Source organism: Chiloscyllium punctatum, chromosome 4 (genome assembly GCF_047496795.1).
Source record: "Chiloscyllium punctatum isolate Juve2018m chromosome 4, sChiPun1.3, whole genome shotgun sequence".
NCBI classification, from domain to species: domain Eukaryota; kingdom Metazoa; phylum Chordata; class Chondrichthyes; order Orectolobiformes; family Hemiscylliidae; genus Chiloscyllium; species Chiloscyllium punctatum.
The window spans coordinates 92,520,316-92,537,633 of record NC_092742.1 but is presented as its reverse complement, the minus strand read 5'-3'; the positions used below and the strand labels follow the sequence as shown (position 1 = coordinate 92,537,633).

General features: G+C 43.8%; 1 protein-coding gene and 1 long non-coding RNA gene across 6 annotated transcripts in view; one reads left to right on the top strand and one right to left on the bottom strand.

Moving 5' to 3' along the window:
• The window catches only part of rad51b (RAD51 paralog B), a 520,835-nt gene that overhangs the window by 182,332 nt on the left and 321,185 nt on the right, over positions 1 to 17,318 (top strand). The window lies entirely within an intron of this gene.
• Positions 2,421 to 15,533, bottom strand: LOC140476532 (uncharacterized). Its single transcript, XR_011960501.1, has 3 exons — positions 15,445 to 15,533; positions 13,997 to 14,156; positions 2,421 to 2,762 (listed from the first exon to the last, which is right to left on the bottom strand). It is a non-coding gene; the product is annotated as an uncharacterized lncRNA (long non-coding RNA).

Genomic DNA, 17,318 nt, shown 5'->3' with positions numbered 1-17,318 from the left:
TCCTGTAATCTGTGAAGGTACAACACAAAGTCAGCTAATTAACATCTGAACTGTCTATTGTTTAAGGTATTTTAATTGGCACGAATAAAGTGCTTCAAAACAACATTGTTGAAATAGCTGTTTTTCCAAGATGTTTCTGTGGAAGAACAGTTATAAAATCAAACATGACAAGTTTATGTGCTACTGTAGTGTGAGAATAACACACTGCTGGTAGTTGTAGAGACTTGTAAATGCCATTACAAAATAAAAGGTATATTTGAATACTATCAGTTGGAACTTCCTTGTAAAAATTGGACTCCGCTATTAAAAATCAACTTAGTCATACTGAATGAGAGAGGTAGCAATGATTCCAAGTCAACATTGCTTTAAGAAAGGCAGGTTAAGGGTATGATTATTAGTACGATGCTTCACTTCAGATCATCAAGTTGAATGCAGAGCCAGGGTTTCATATTTGATCTCCTGACCTTGATCGTTCAGTTTTTTTACAGATGAGTCAGACGGTAGTTTGTGGGTCAGTGTATTAGAGGATAACTTCTCCCATCTTTTTTTCCTTCAGCTGACCCCAGCAGGATATACTTTTGTGAAGAAGTGTTTTAACCCTTTTGAGCACTGTGGCTTTAAAGACTAGACTGGAAGACACCTAAGTGGGTGGGCGGGGGCGTGGGCGTGGAGGCAAGTGGTGGTATTATTGCCAGACTATTAATCCAGAAACTTGGCTAACGTTCTGGAGATCTGGGTTCAAATCCCACCACGACAGACAGTGGAATTTGAATTCACTTAAAATATGGAATTAAGAGTCGAATGACGATAACCAACCATTGTCAATTATCAGAAAAACCCATGTAATCCACTGAAGTCTTTTGGGGAAGGAGATCTGCCTTCCTTACCCGGTCTGGCCTACATGTGACTCCAGATCCACAATAATGTGGTTGACTCTCAACTCTCCTCTGGGTAATCAGGCAATAAATGCTGGCCTGGCCAGAGACACCCACATCCCATTAATAAATGAAAACAAAATGACAATACAACAAACACCAATTTCCCAAACACACAGACAGACACACTTAAAGATGATTTCTACAGTTGTAACGTACAGTTAGATTACTAACAGTGTAACAGGAAGAAGTCAAACAGAGGTTTGAATTTCTGGCTTTTCCAGACAAAATTAAGACTGAGCTCCTGCAGTGAGAGAGCGTAATCTTGCAGGTAAAAAGAATTAGCTCCCTCTCAAAGCCTGAAATGACTGTCTTTTCAAAGCAGGCATCTTTGTTTTGTTTAGTGATCTCTTGCTCTATGATGCTGATACCAGACTGCCTTGATGGATTATATTGGTGCTCAAGGTAAAAACAATGACTGCAGATGCTGAAAACCAAATACTGGATTAGTGGTGCTGGAAGAGCACAGCAGTTCAGGCAGCATCCAACGAGCAGCGAAATCAACGTTTCGGGCAAAAGCCCTTCATCAGGAATAAAGGCAGTGAGCCTGAAGCATGGAGAGATAAGCTAGAGGAGGGTGGGGGTGGGGAGAGAGTAGCATAGAGTACAATGGGTGAGTGGGGGAGGAGATGAAGGTGATAGGTCAAGGAGGAGAGGGTGGAGTGGATAGGTGGAAAAGAAGATAGGCAGGTCGGACAAGTCAAGGAGACAGTAACTGAGCTGGAAGTTTGAAACTAGGATGAGATGGGGGAAGGGGAAATGAGGAAGCTGTTGAAGTCCACATTGATGCCCTGGGGTTGAAGTGTTCCGAGGCGGAAGATGAGGCGTTCTTCCTCCAGGCATCTGGTGGTGAGGGAGCGGCAGTGAAGGAGGCCCAGGACCTCCATGTCCTCGGCAGAGTGGGAGGGGGAGTTGAAATGTTGGGCCACGGGCCGGTTTGGTTGATTGGTGCGGGTGTCTCGGAGATGTTCCCTAAAGCGCTCTGCTAGGAGGCGCCCAGTCTCCCCAATGTAGAGGAGACCACATCGGGAGCAACGGATACAATAAATGATATTGGTGGATGTGCAGGTGAAACTTTGATGGATGTGGAAGGCTCCTTTAGGGCCTTGGATAGAGGTGAGGGAGGAGGTGTGGGCACAGGTTTAACAGTTCCTGCGGTGGCAGGGGAAAGTGCCAGAATGGGAGGGTGGGTCGTAGTGGGGTGTGGACCTGACCAGGTAGTTACGGAGGGAACGGTCTTTGCGGAAGGCGGAAAGGGGTGGGGAGGGAAATATATCCTTGGTGGTGGGGTCTTTTTGGAGGTGGCGGAAATGTCGGTGGATGATTGGTGCTCTCTCTGGCCAGTTTCGTCATGCGATGACAGTATCAGTGCATTCCATTGCCCACACAATGGGTTAGAGCCAATATAATTCCTTTCAACATTCCAGTTATGATCACACTCAATGAATGACTTTGTTTGGCAACCCATCTTCAAGGACTGTCAGGTTCACTGGCCATTGTTCTTTAAATCTCTTCCATTGAAATGTTAGTACCTGAGAAACCACTTGCGCTTTCAGTAACCGTCTGTTGAGAAACCACAACAGAAGTCACCTGCCTTTCCCGAATCCATTTTGTGACAGTATAATGTCAACGTTATGGTGCTGTTTCTTTGGTTTTGTTTTTAGAAACAGTGTACATTTCCAATAAGCTTATTATCAAGACGTGATCATCACAAGTTCCGCTTACTGATTTATTGCAAGGCTGCAGTGGTGTGGACTCTGAATTGGAGAGTGTGACCAATATAATTCAGTCCTGATGTTGGTTCTACTCTCAATATTTATCAATGATCTGAAGAGACAAGAAAAACATTATTTATGAAATTCTTCAAATGTTCAAAAGCAAGACCAGAAGTTATAGTTGAACCTACTATAGCAAGATGTTGTGAAACCTGAAAGGGTTCAGAAAAGATTTGCAACAATACTGTCAGGGTTGGAGAGTTTGAGCTGTAGAGAGAGAGAGAGGTTGAATAGACTGGGGCTTTTTTCCCTGGAGCTACGGAGGCTGAAGGGTGATCTTCTCGAACCTAACAAAATCATGATGGGCATGATTAGGGTGAACAGTTAAGGTCTTTTCCCCAGCATAAGGGAGTCCAAAACTAGAGGGCATAGGTTCAAGGTGAGAGGGAAAAGATTTTAAAAGGATCTAAGGGGCAACTTCTTCACGCAGAGGATTCTGGGTGTGTAGAAGTGCCAGAGGAAGTGGTGGAGGCTGGTACATTTGCAACATTTAAAATACATCTGGGTGGGTATATGATTAGGGAGCGTTTAAAGTGATATGGGCTAAATACTGGTAAATGTACTAGATTAATTCAGGATATTTGGTTGGCATAGACAAGTTGGACCGAATGGTCTGTTACAATGCTGATCATTACTATGACTCTAAATGAAATGGCTGGTTATGTGCCACTCATTTTGCACATGGAAGGATCCCATAGCTTTCAGATTAATGTTTTTATCATGGTGGTCAGTCAGCTGAGGTTGTAAAATCCTGCTGTCATAATAACAGTTAACTTTTCTGCCTGTGTCTTACCTTTACTTTAGCTGCCTGATGTCTAAGCTCTTGGCAAGCCCTTCCTACCACTTCCCGCCTCTACTTTTGTCCTTTAAGACACCCCTTCTTCTTTGCCCAGGCTTTTGGTTAACTGACTTGAACTATTCTATGTGGATCAGTGATTATATTTTGCTTTATAATGGCCCTAGGATATTTCATTACATTGAAGGTACCAATAGGTTTAAATTACTTCGTTGTTGTGGAACTTTGTGGTTAAGAGGATTCCATCGATTGCGAGTTTGCTGCAGTAGAGAGGCTTGAGTGTTCCATTGATCCCAAAAGTAAAGCTATCTGGAGTTCTCAACTCCTGGTGGGACTATCCATGATGATAAGGTCAGAGGGGAGGAAACAGACAGAGTGCAATCCGAAACAAGTCCTCACCGGTGATGCAGGTGGAAGATTTTCATGTGATATCATTGGCTACTACAATGACTGAAGGCTGCAGCAATAGGGAGATTCCCCAACATCAAGATCTCCACTCAAACCAGATCAGCCTACTAGGAGAAAGTGAGGACTGCAGATGCTGGAGATCAGAGCTGAAAAATGTGTTGCTGGAAAAGCGCAGCAGGTCAGGCAGCATCCAAGGAGCAGGAGAATCGACGTTTCAGGCTTGAGCCCTTCTTCAGGAATGAGGAAAGTGTGTCCAGCAGGCTAAGATAAAAGGTAGGGAGGAGGGACTTGGGGGAGGGGTATTGGGAATGCGATAGGTGGAAGGAGGTTAAAGTGAGGGTGATAGACCGGAGAGGGGGTGGGGCAGAGAGGCTGGGAAGAAGATTGCAGGTCAAGAAGGCGGTGCTGAGTCCGAGGGTTGGAACTGAGATAAGGAGGAGGAGGGGAAATGAGGAAGCTGGAGAAATCTGCATTCATCCCTTGTGGTTGGAGGGTTCCTAGGCAGAAGATGAGGCGCTCTTCCTCCAGGTGATGTGTTGCCATGGTCTGGCGATGGAGGAAGCCAAGGACCTGCATGTCCTTGGTGGAGTGGGAGGGGGAGTTAATGTTCAGCCACTGGGCGGTTGGGTTGGTTGGTGTGGGTGTCCCTGAGGTGTTCTCTAAAACGTTCCGCAAGTAGGTGGCCTGTCTCCCCAATATAGAGGAGGCCACATCGGGTGCAGCGGATGCAGTAAATGATGTGTGTAGAGGTGCAGGTTAATTTGTGTTGGATATGAAAGGGTACCTTGGGGCCTTGGAGGGAAGTGAGGGGGGAGGTGTGGGCGCAGGTTTTGCATTTCTTGCGGTTGCAGGGGAAGGTGGCGGGAGTGGAGGTTGGGTTGGTGGGGGGTGTGGACCTGACGAGGGAGTGGTCTTTCCGGAATGCTGATAGGGGAGGGGAGGGAAATATATCCCTGGTGGTGGGATCTGTTTGGAGGTGGCGGAAATGACGAAGGATAATACAATGTATCTGGAGGTTGGTGGGGTGGTAGGTGAGGACCTGTGGGGTTCTGTCCTGGTGGCGATTGGAGGGGCGGGGTTCAAGGGCGGAGAAGCGGGAAGTGGAGGAGATGCGGTGGAGAGCATCGTCGACTACGTCTGAGGGGAAATTGCGGTCCTTGAAGAAGGAGGCCATCTGGGTTGTTCGGTTTTGGAATTGGTCCTCCTGGGAGCAGATGTGGTGGAGACGAAGGAATTGGGAATATGGGATGGCGATTTTACAGGGGGCAGGGTAGGAGGACGTGTAGTCTAGATCAGCCTACTGTCAAGGATCATGTGTCTGCTGATGTACAACAGCATTATCATGTTAAAAAGTGCCTTGCAGAAGGCGTCTACCTGTCAGAATTCAGAGGATGACAAAGGAAGCATTTCAAAGACTCCCTGAAGGCTTCCCTCAAGAAATTCAGCATGGGTTTCAATGCATGAGAGACCCTCGTTCAGAAGAAACTGACTTGGAGGAAACTCCTGGACGAAGGGATACAATTCTTTGAGAACAGCCATTGATAATAGGAAGTACGGAAAGGGAAACCAGAGAAGAGAATGCCAATGATCTCAAGGCGAAGGTCCACTTTCACCTTTCAGAAGCCACTCTCAAATGTGTGGCCAGAGTTGTAGCTGTAGGATTGGGCACATCAACCAACAAGGACCCACAGAATCTGTGACACCATCTGTCACAGATGGTGGTCAATTATTACCAGTTAGCAGGTGATTGCCACCGCTTAGAGTTAGATTACTTTACTTATAGTGTGGAAACAGGCCCTGTGGCCCAACAAGTCCATACCGACCCTCCGAAGAGCAACCCACCCAGACCCATTCCCCTACATTTACCCCTTCACCTAACACTACGGGCAATTTAGCATGGCCAATTTACCTAACCTGCACATTTTTGGACTGTGGGAGGAAACCAGAGCACCCGGAGGAAACCCACACGGGGATAATGTGGCGCCACTGTGCCATCATGCCGCCCACAGTGGTTAGCACTGCTGCCTCACAGCGCCAGAGACCCAGGTTCAATTCCCGCTCAGGCAACTCTGTGTGTGGATTTTGCACATTCTCCCTGTGTCTGCGTGGGTTTCCTCTGGGTGCTCCGGTTTCCTCCCACAATCCAAAATAAAAATATGCAGGTTAGGTGAACTGGCCATGCTAAATTGCCCATAGTGTTAGGTGTTGGGGTAAATGTAGGGGAATGGGTCTGGGTGGGTTGCGCTTCGGCGGGTCAATGTGGACTTGTTGGGCTGAAGGGCCTGTTTCCACACTGTAAGTAATGTAAATAATCTAAATTACCAGTTAGCAAGTCATTGCCACCGCTGATGACTTTGATTTGACAATGGAAGTGTTAGGACACAACTGTAATATAGATGGCTGTGAAAGATTCTGGTGCTATTTAAATAAGTGCATGGGCGTTTTCCCTTGTACCCTGACCAATATTTATCCCTCAATCAACATCACTAAAACAGATTATCTGGTCGTTGTCACATTGTGTATGGAAGTCTGTTGAATGCAAATTGGTCGCAACTTTTCCTACATTACAATGATCGCTTAACTTTAAAGTACTTCGTTGGTTATAGAGCACTTTGGAAAATGCTATGACCTTGAAAGATGCCATAGAAATGCAAGTCACTCCTTGTTTAATGAAACACAATGCGTGGACAATCCCAATCACAACACAGAGAACTCCAAAAGCCCAGACTGTAGTTGACCTATGGCAATTAGTTGAAAGAGGAAAGTTGTCCACAAGACATTTGGGAAATTCTTGCTGTACTTTAAATTGTGCTCTGTGACCATGTAGCTGAGCAGTCACACAATGGCGAAGTTTCAGATTTTATATGAAGGACAGCATCTCTGGGAGTGCAGCACTGTGCTCGATTGTTAACTTGATGTGAGTCATGGATTAAATTGAAGGTATAGGAAAAATGATTGATTTTTAAGTGAGCATTGCAAGATGAATATGTAATGCAACAAGTCAGTGGAATTGAAAGACTTTTAGGAACTGAGGAGAAGCATATTTAATAGAAGAAGAATTCTTACAGTGTGGAAGCAGGCCATTCGGCCCATCGAGTCAACACTGACCCCCAAAAGAGAACCACCTCCTTACCCTATCCCTGTACCCTGCATTCCCCGTAGCTAATCTATCTAACCTACAGATCCCTGGACCCTATGGGCAATTTAGCATTGCCAATCCACCTAACCTGCACACCTTTGGAGTGTGAGAGGGAACCGTAGCACCCGGAGGATATGTAATGACAAATAATACAGGAGTTAAATCTAAAACTGAAAGATATTACAATTGATCATTAAATATAAATTGAGAAAAAATATTTTGTGGAAGAGTTGATCAAATGTTTAATGTATTCCCACGGTAGATGGCAGTAAGGACAAAGTCATAGAAATCCTGACTGTCGTTGCCATTCTTATAATAGGAAGATGGTCCATGTGTGATTGTAGCCCTCGGCACTTTCAACTCCATACTAACAAAATGGGAGACTTGTGACCAGTAATGAAAGGATTGAAAAAAAGGGTATGCTGAAAGAATAGACTATTTAGTAAGAGGAGAAAACAGTGGATACGATATAAAGTAAAACAGTCACGAGCTAAATTTAGCATAGAATTAACTTCACACTTTGCGCTGGGGCCTTTTATTAATGGTCCATCACCAGCACAGTAAACATGGGCTCAGTTGGAATGTTTCCAGTGCGGGTGAATTTACTCACAGACCCTATGATTTGTGGAAGTTTATTTACTACTGTCATTCCACGCAAGGAATTCTGTTCTGTGCAAAGCTGCAAATGTTGAGAAAGATTTCTGCCATTTACCATGATTATAAAGTGTTTGTCAGTGCTGGTATTATTGCAGTTGAGTATATCAATGAAAGGATAGCAGCATTCCTTAATACAGTAAAGGAAAGCAAGTCTGAGTGCTTTACTTTTTCAATGTCCCACACAAGCTTTAGATTACCTTTATGATGTATAATATACAAAACCTGCTGGGGTATTGCAGAGGGTCCTGGGGTCATGAATTAGCAATATAAATTGTACAGCTGTGTAAGTGCCTGATGCATTGGTTTTGACAGCCATTTGAATGCAGCTTTGATTTGTCGAGCACCAAGACTATTTCCATCTCTGAAACATCACCCATCTTATCCAGCTTAAAGCAGTTTTGTTAATTGTCCCTTTTGCTAGTTCTCAGAGTAGACTTTTCTCGTGATCTAGGAGAAAGTGAGGGTTGCAGATGCTGGAGATCAGAGTCGAGTGTGTGGTGCTGGAAAAGCACAGCAGGTCAGGCAGCATCAGAGGAGCAGGAGAATCGACTTCAGGTGATAAGGTATATATTTCCCTCCCTACCTCTATCAGTATTGCAGAGAGACAATTCCCTCCCCGATTTCCTTGTCAGATCCCCCCCCCCACCAGCCCACACTCCACTCTCGGCACCTTCCCATGCCACCGCAGGAAGTGCAAAACCTGTGCCCACACAGCCTCCCCTTATGTCTGTCTTGGCCCCAAAGGATTCTTCCACATCTGACAGAAATTTACATATAAACCCCCCCCCCCCCCCCCCCCGCCAATGTCATCTAATGTATCCGTTGCACCCCGATGTGCTCTTCTGTACATCGGGGAGACGGGATGCCAACTTGCAGATAGTCTCAGAGAACATCTCTGGGACACCTGCACCAACCAACCCCACCTCCCCGTGACTGAGGACTTCAGCCCCCTTCCCACTCTGCCAAAGACATGCAGGTCCTGGGCACCTCCATCGCCAAACCCTTACCACCTCATGCCTGGAGGATGAACGCCTCATCTTCCACCTTGGGACCCTGCAACCACATGGGATCAATGTAGATTTCACCAGTTTCCTCATTTCCCCTCCCCCCATATTATTCCAATCCCAAGCTTCCAACTCGGCACCACCCTCTTGACCTGTCCATTGTCTTTCCTATCTATCCGCTCCACCCTCCTTTCCGACCTATCACCCTCTCCCCCACTTTCATCCACTTATCGCATTCTCAGCGACCAACCCCAAACCCCTTCCTTTTATCTCTGAGTTCCCTGGCCCACACGTCTTATTCCTGATGAAGGGCTTATGCCCAAAATGTCGATTTTCCTGCTCCACGATGCTGCCTGACCTGCTGTGCTTTTCCAGCACCACACTCTATTCTCATGTTGTCCTGGCCAGGCTCCCACTTTGTACCCTCGGCACTTTCAAACTGTCTAAAATTCTGCTGTCTGTATCCTAATGCACAGAAACTACACCGGGATATAGACAGGTTAAGTGATTGGGCAAAATTTGTCAGATAGAATAGAAGGTTAAAAAAAAACTTCATGCCCTTTAGCAGGAAGAACAGAAAGCTGAATATTATTTAAATGAAGACAAACTGTACAAAGCTATAGCAGAGAGATTTCGATGTCCTCATGCATGAACCACAAAAATCTAGCATCCGAGTTCAGCGAGTAATAGGGAAGGCAAATGAACTGTTGATCTTTATTTCAAAGAGAACGGAGTGCAAAGTTAGGGAAGTTTTGTTAAACGAGGAGACAGTGGGGATTGCAGATGCTGGAGAAATCAGTTGCTAAAGTGTGGTGCTGGAAAGGACACAGCAGGTCAGGCAGCATCCGAGGAGCAAGAGAGTTGACGTTGACTGTCTCGCTCCTCGGAAGTTTTGCTAAAACTATGCAAGTCATTAATCAGACTGCAGTTCAATAATGTGAACAGTTTTTCTCCCTTTTTCCAAGGAAAGATGTACTGGCATTGGAAGCAGTCCAGAATAAAATCACTGGGTTGATCCCAGGCACGGAGGGATTTTCTTATGAGGAAAGGTTGAGCGGATTGGACTTGTACTCACCGAAGAGTAGAAGACTGTATTGAAACACATTTAGGGCCTTGACAGCGTAGATATTGGGAGGGTGTTGAGCCTAGGTGGGAGAGTCCAGGAGAAGAGTAGTCTCAGAGTATGTGTTTGCCCGTTAAAACAACAACAAAGAGGAATTTCGTCTCACAGGAAGTAGTGAATCTGTGGAGCTTTTCACTGCAGAGAGCTGAGATGCTGCATCATTGAGTATATTTAAGAGATAGGCAGACTTTAACTGGTAAGGGAACCATGTGTCGTGGGGATAAGGCAAGCAAGTGGATTATCAGCCATGCTCTCATTGAATGGCTGTGAAGATCTGGTGGACCAAATGGCTTACCTCTGCATCTTGTGGACTTATAGTCTAAAGTGGTTCAAGTTCCATTTGCTTCCACTCCATCAACATCTTTAAGATTCTCTTCCCCATGTTCACATTCCTCCATGGCTGTGCTCCTGCCTATTTCTGTTATGCCTCCAGCTCTACAAGCCTGTGTGAACTCTACATTTTTCCTGGGCTCACATGTATCTCACAGTTAGTAGGCATGCCTTTGGCTGCCAAATGCTAGTTCCCTCACCATGCTTCTCATCTTTGCTCCCTGAATACATAACTGTTTGACCAGGCTTCTGGCAACTTCTAATTTTCCAAATGTAGCTCAGTATCACAATATGTATCTTAACATTCTGTTGGAATACTTTGAAAGCACTTCACTGTGTTTGCTAGATGCTTTATATATGCATTTCATCATTAATGTATGATTAATACCGGAACCTGTATTAACATGCCAGTTATGTGCAATCAGTAAGGTGAATAAGCTTTTGTCTCCTGGTCTCTTTCAAATAGTGCCATTGGATTTTTGTTTTAATGTTCATCGATCAGGCAGAAGGACACTCAATTTAATCTTTTTCAAAAGATGGAAAATGTCTTTGTGGTGTGCAGATACAGATTGTGAAGAGAGAGCGTTCTTTTTTTGAAGTTAGGCTAGGTTATTTTTCTTCATGTTGCAATCTGCACTGGGAGATAGTATAATGCAAGGAGGTACCTGTTGATAATTCAGTGGAATACATTTATCAGTTGCTGGGAAGAAACCCAAAATTGTGCTGTGCCGTAAGGTAGGGAGAGAGCAGTTAGCATGCAAATGCTCAGGTGCAGTGTAGCTGAGAACAAGTTGAATGCTGAACAGAACTTGAACATTTTCATGTTTTTATGTTGCGTTTTATTCTCAATTAAATATTAGGAAGACTAAAGCTATTGATTTTGGTTGGCACCCATTGAGCAACTTCCATAAACTAGAGCTCATCCAAAACTTTACTTCCTGGCACTGTAACTCAGCTAAGTCCCATTTATCCATTACCGTAATGTTCGAGCTTTATGGTGATTCCTGCTCATAGATGTAGAAAATGCATATCTGTGTTTTCAAATTATACTAAGGCTCCACGCCTCTATAGTTTACTAACCATCTTCATCCCTAAGGATCCCTGCGATCTCTGTCCTCAAATTCTAACCTCTTGCACATCCCTGATTTTAATTGCTCACCAATACTGAATATTCTTTCTGCTGCTCAGATCCTAAACCCTGGAATTCTTTCCCTAAGGTTTCTGCTTTTTTTTTCCCCTCTCTGTCAAAGGCTTAATGGTTGCTTGTTAAAATCTTCCTCTGGCCAAATTTCTGGGCACTTATCCTAATATCTCTTAATGTTGCTCAGTATCAAATTGTGTTTTATAACACTATTGTGAAGCTCCTTTGGAAGTTAATTGTATTGAAAATGCAAGTTATTGTTGTAGGTTCTTTGTGTTGAGCTGGTTTCATGATGGTCTACTTAACAGGAAACTCCAATTTGGCTTTTACAGTAATATCTGATTGGGCATCGGTCATGTTTAATTCCTGCTGCTCATTTCACAGCCCAAAGGACTTCAAACATGATTTAAAGCTGACAGAGGCCTTGGAAGAGCCCCTACTAGATGTTGTGAAGTAAAGACTGGACGAGTTTGTGTTATATGGTTTTCACCCTCTCATCTAGTCTCGGTTGCCCAGCTCCATCAATCCCCAGAAGCAGAACTTTTGACTTGCTGTGTCACTGAATATGTGTACCAACCTGGTAATGGGTTACTGTTAATTTAGAATGAAGGTGAGTGCTGAAGCCTGTACCTTCTATGATACAACATTGTGACTGGGTTTAAAAAGCCGGAGACAGGAATGACTTGGTGATGATTCAGACAGTCCAGTTTCTTTTCATGAGAGTGTACCCTTGTGACTTTGTTCTTGTGTTTAACCCATAAGTGCTGGTAGATACGCTATGAAGAATCTTCTGACTTTATTAAAGTAATGGTGTCAGAGAATTTAATCTATTTCAAATCCTTGTTAAGTGCACCTAAAGCCTTGGAAAACTGGAAAAACTGCTCAAGCCTATCCCTATTGTTCAGATGAATATCTTTGATCTTATTTATTATTTCCTTTGTAGTCTGTTGACAAATGAAATCTGGCGTTAAGGTCTCTTTCTCTCATGACTTGTGCCTGTTTTTCTGCCTTTCTCTGCAATTTCTCAGTCTGTCTAAAACTTAAGTGATGTGCAGGTGCCGGTGTTGGACTGGGGTGGACAAAGTTAAAAATCGCACAACACTAGGTTACAGTCCAAGAGGTTTATTTGGAAGTACAAGCTTTCAGAGCGCTGCTCCTTCTTTAGATAGACTATATCCTAGAATTGTGTGACTTTTAACGAAAACTTAAATTTCATACCTTGGTCTTTTAGGACCCATGTAAATTCTTGGGTAAGAAAAATTGTGCAAACCAGAGAAGACCATTAGGTCACAAACTGTGCAAACCAGCATTGCCATTTTTTAAGGTCATGGCTGTCCTTTGATATCGAATCCACTTTCCATCTGATCATTATAATCTTGGATTCCCTTAGAGTCTAAAAACCTCTTGATCTCAGTTTTGAATATAGTTACAAAATGAGTGGCCATAGTTCTCTTGGTTGGAGAATTGAAAGGATTCATTGCTCATTGTATTGAAGTCAGGACATCTCAATCATTTCCTGCTCTTAATTCACTGTCTCTTAGCATCTGAACCTTTTGAACAGCCTCTGCCTTATCTCCTTCGAACAGTCTACAATTGAACCCACAGTGTTATTTCTATTCAGACTTCACACTCTCCAACATGTTCTCCCTACACAGATATTTTCTAATCAATCTGTTCAGGTACGTCATTGAACATCTCTGGAGGAGGAGGGACATAAACCAAGCCTCCTGGCTCATAATGAGGGATACTGCCATTGTGCTACAAGATCCTGAGAATTAATCGATTTTCATTTTATATGTTTTTTTCTTTATAATCCACACCGTTAGTATTTAAATCTGAATTTAGAAGCACTTGGCCATTAGCTTCTGACTGAGTTAATTTTCTCCCTGGTTCCTTATTGGTTCTTGCTGTGATAATGCAAATGCAGTATTCAGAGAAGTCTCCCCACCCCCACCCTCCTCTCATTTATCTCTCCATCCTGCAGGCCCTCTGCCTCTATTCCTGATGGAGGGCTTTTGCCTGAGTCGTCGATTTCCCTGCTCCTTGGATGCTGCCTGACCTGCTGTGCTTTTCCAGCACCACTCTAATCTAGATTCTGGTTTCCAGCATCTGCAGTCATTGTTTTTACCTTTAGGCAAACAGTCTAACCAGTTGAGGGAGGTGTCAAGGGAGGGTGGTGGCATTTGCTGGTGGGTGTAAATCTGGAATTGGGTTGAGTAATACATTGGATGCAGTGAGGATATGAGTTTTTGGTCTTCCTTTTGAGGCTTTTGGGAAGCATGCTTTTCATAGACTCAGGATGGAAGGGACCATGCTTGGGCTCAATGTGCCAATGCTGTGTAAGTCTTTTATTAAAACTTGGTTCACCTTTTGTTTATATTTGTGGCCTTTCAACACTGCTGTGGGCCTGGAGAATCAGGAGTGCTTTACCCCTCAATTCTCCCAACCTTAACTTATTTCTGATATTTGGCCGTCAGCCTCAGACACTGCTCCCACTAGCAGCTGCACACTGCTTACTTGGAGTTGGGAGACTGCTCTGGAGGACTTGCTGGAAGTTATTTCAGTCAGGCTGACTTAGGAGCGGGGTCTCTGTTAAGCAAACAGAAAACATCCCTGCTGTAGGGCCCAAACTCAAAAGGATGTGAGGAAACCCAGACATTTAAGCTTCCAGACTAAAAACCCACCTACCTTCTCCGTGTTCTGAGTACCCATACTTCCTTTCCTACGCAAGTCACCTCTGTCAATATAGGGACCACAGTCTTTGTACCATTTGGAGGTGACCATGAGAAGCCTGGTAAGCAGGTCAAGAGTTTCTTAGTCAAGGGGATGTGCTGTAGAGTTGCAAACACTGAAAAAATATTAGAGGGGAGGAGTTAAGGGGAATGAAAGAACATCAGGACCATTCAAAAAGAGAGAAATGCCATTACATGCATCAACCTTACCTATCCTTCTAAGTACAAAATTAGCAAAGAGAAGAATAGGAATAATTGGATGAAAATAGAACAAGGTCCAATAGAGTCATACAGTCACAGAGATGTACAGCACAGAAACAGACCCTTTGATCCAAATTGTCCATGCCAACCAGATATCCCAACCTAATCTAGTCCCACCTGCCAGCACCAGGCCCATATCCCTTTAAACCCTTCCTATTCATATACCCATCCAGATGTCTTTTAAATGTTGCAGTTGGACCAGCTTCCATCACTTCCTCTGGCAGCTCATTCCATACATGCCTTACATAAGGAGAAATACTGTAATTAGCATAAATCTGAAATAAAAATGGAAAAATCTGAATGTATAGCAGCAAATTGCCAGAACTTAGTATTACCAGTATTTTTGTGTTTATTCAAGGGTCCGTTTCTACTTTCAATTGCAGATCCTTTGGGTGCCAATTAAACATCTCCACCAAGGTAAAATTGAGGCCGATGCTGCTTAGTAATATGTGGACATGAACAAGGGCCGTGCTGTTGGAGGTGCACAATAGATGTGAATTGTACCTCGAAGTAAAAGTAAATAATTGAATAAAGATTTGACTTCAGTGCTCTATCCATTACCACCTAGCTATCTGATTTCTGATATCTGCCATCCTTGCACTCACTTTATACAATATTAACGGTGTTGTTGATTAATTTCCAGCAAATAGTTTGCAACAGACCCAGAGATGACCCAAGAAAATCCCAGTGATAGGAAGCATTAAGAGCTATGCATCTGTAGGCACCTGTTCCTCCCAAACCTGCTCCACGTATTTTACTGAGATCATCAAATTAGTTTTTGAACTTATTGATCTGGTTCGCCTCAATGGCCTTCCTTGGTAACTTATTGCACAGTTGATAAAGTGGTTCGATCTGATTGCCTTTTTATTCGTAAGGACCACACTTTAGGCTTGGACCTCTTGCTATTTAAACTCCTCACAACTGTGATCAGCTGAGCCTGCAGCAGTTTTGGCAATCAGAATGGAATTCTGTTCCAGTGTGAAGGTTTACTGCTTTAGGGCAACACTGCAACGTAGAATCTGAGCTTGAATTCACTTTAGTTGATAAATCTTTGGAAAACACTGAATAATGGCTTCACAGCAAAGATCAGTCCAGCCTTTGCCTTGCCAGCAACTGAATCACATGAAAATAATCGTGACCTACCTCAGCCTTGCTTTCCTTATGGGTTCGCACTCGAACAACGTGATCTTTTCAGTTTGCAGACACTCTATTTCAGATGTTTCTTCTGCATTGAAGTTTTGAGCATTGGCCCAAGGGAGCCACTGGGTTTTGAATAAAGCAATTCTTTAGAATAAATCATTTTCTGGAATGTCAGTGCTTGCCATGTGTTTAAAATTGTCCTGTTGGCTCTTTCACTTACTTGCCACTAGGATTGTAACTCTGTGATCCGCAATGCAGCATGTTATATACTAGAATCTGATCAGGAGACAGTATTTCAGGGATGTGAAGCCACTGGCTTAATGTCTGAAGAAAAAACTAAAACAAATGCTCGAAATACTCAGCAGGCCGTCCACAAAGAGAAACCAAGTTTTAGGTTGAAAGCAAAAAATGCTAGAAAGCACAGTGGGTCAGGCAGCATCCATATAGAGTGCTGAAGAGTCGTCTAGACTTCAAATGTTAGCTTGTTCTGTCTCTCTACATGGATGCTGCCTGCCCTGCTGTGATCTTCAGCACTTTTTTAATGTTCAGTACAAATTGCAGCATCTGCAGTAATTTGCTGAGACATTACATTTTAGGTTGCTGACCTTGGATTGGATCTGAAGAAAAATGTCAGACATTCTAAGCAAGTAGGAAGCGCAAAATAAATAGGAGTGAAAGTCCAGACTATAGACACAGCATTTGGTTCCCTAATACCATTCTCCTTGGTTTTTTACATCAGAAACTTTTGTTAGTTAGTGTCTCCTGAGCTCCACCACATTACAAGCCTTTCCTTTTGTACTTGCTGCCCTCCTCCTCCTCCTAGCTGAGAATCATCTCCTGTTTCTAACCAAAGGTCATCCACCTGAGGTGTTAACTCTGTTTCTCACCACAGATGCCATCTGACCTGCTAAGTATTTCGAGTATATTTTTATATTTCAGGCTTCTAGCATCCAGTATTTTCCTTTTGTCATAAGCTGAAGGTTAATTTATTTTAGGGTGAAGAACTAGAGTTAAGAAGACAATTGAATCTTGTCTCTGAACCTGTCCTAACAGTTCAGTTGATTAATACAGCGCAATCCTGTTCAATACTGTTATAACATTTGACATTGGAGCTGGCCTTATAAGTCAGCAGTGGGGTTGTAATATGGTGTGATCAGCTAATCCTGATTGCCATCTGCGTAAAGTGTTCATGGAGTGAGGATGCTCATGGGCTTCAACAGTAATCGCTGCCAGTGCATATTAAGTATCTTTGCCATTCCTTCATTTCCAGCACAGCCTTTATCGTTTGAGGGTCTCTCTGCATTCTGGACTAACCTCTTTATGTTTAAAGAGTTGAATTTCCATGGGATTTCTCCTTGTCATTGTGAATGATTCATAAAACCTCTGGGGAAATGCCAGGGTTCCTTGTTGGACTCTGTGGGTGTTCTGCAGGCACGCCAAACAATTCCTACAGACACTCCAGCCCTATCTGCTTTGAAAACATTTACCTTTGTGTTAGTTACTCTTTCAAATTAGAAAAGCCATGCTCAACCGTTGCAAATCACTAATTAAGTCTGATTAGGTCCACTGTGCCCAATCCAGGCCACTGTACTCTTTGAAGAAAGGGTGGAAAAGAAATGTGTTGGAATGATGCCATTGGAACGGTACCATGGATGGGGAAGGGGACGGGGGCGGGGTCGGGGACGGGGACAGTTCACTCAGTTGGCTGGATGACTGGGTAGCTGCTTTGCAATGTAGAATGAAGCCAACAGCATTGGTTCATTTCCCACACTGGCTGAGGTTACCATGAAGGTCCACCTTCTCAACCTAAAACATGGTGACCCTCATATTAAAGTACCACCTCTCTAATGGGAGAGCAGCCCTGTGGTCCAGTAGGT